This window comes from Myotis brandtii, unplaced genomic scaffold (genome assembly GCF_000412655.1).
Source record: "Myotis brandtii unplaced genomic scaffold, ASM41265v1 scaffold1167, whole genome shotgun sequence".
Lineage (NCBI taxonomy): Eukaryota > Metazoa > Chordata > Mammalia > Chiroptera > Vespertilionidae > Myotis > Myotis brandtii.
This window is the reverse complement of record NW_005354039.1, coordinates 821,703-822,611: the sequence shown is the minus strand read 5'-3', so window position 1 is coordinate 822,611 and position 909 is coordinate 821,703.

Genomic DNA, 909 nt, shown 5'->3' with positions numbered 1-909 from the left:
GGTGGGGGGGAGGGGGGGGGGGGGGAGAAGCAGCTGATCAATGATTCTCAGTCATCATTGATGTTTCTATCTCTACCTCTCCCTTCCTCTCTGAAATCAATAAAAATATATTTTTTAAAAAAAGACAAATATCAGTTCTTAAAACTCAGATTACATAAGCCCAGTTCTGTATTCAAAGAAAATGGGGAGCAGGCAGCCTTAGTGGACGTTGACCTTGGCATCTGATACTCAAACATGGAAAAGGCTAGTGGAGCCCTGAATGAGTGGAGGGTGACATGGGAAAAGTAGGGGCTGGTACCACTGTCTTCCACACAAAGTGGTGATTTGAATTTGAGCATCTTTTTCCTGATACAGAAAACAAAACCAAACCATTTTATAACAAATCTCCACGTCCACAGAGCCTCCAGGGCAGCACCAAGGAAGGCGGTGTTTCCAGTTCGCCCCCGGGAGAAGCGCTTGCGTGTGTGGGCACAGACACATTTTTGCTGGAAGTCTTAAGTCCCAAGCTGAAGGAAAGGAGGTCTGAGCTGAATCGGGAGAATTTATATCAGAAGTTCTGGGAAGAGAGGACCTGACAAGGCTCTGCCTGGACCATCCTGAGTTGAGGCTTCCTCCATCCTGGTCCCTGAGTTGTGTGCTGGCCTTTTGTTGAACCCTGGCTTCTTGTGTTCTCTGCTGTCTCCATAACTTCCTTAGCTCCTCTGAGCTATGAGTTCAAAGGGTGGGATGGTGAGAAACCTTGGATTGAGGCCAAAGACAGCACAGAAGAAACCCCTTTCTGAACTTGCCCCTATTTGCCATTTCTGAGATTGATGCTACACTGTAGTGATCACAGCCAAGCCTAAGCAGCCCATCTGGTTTGCAGTTGTTTCTAGGCACTCTAAAGCCCGCCCACTGTAGCCAGTTCCC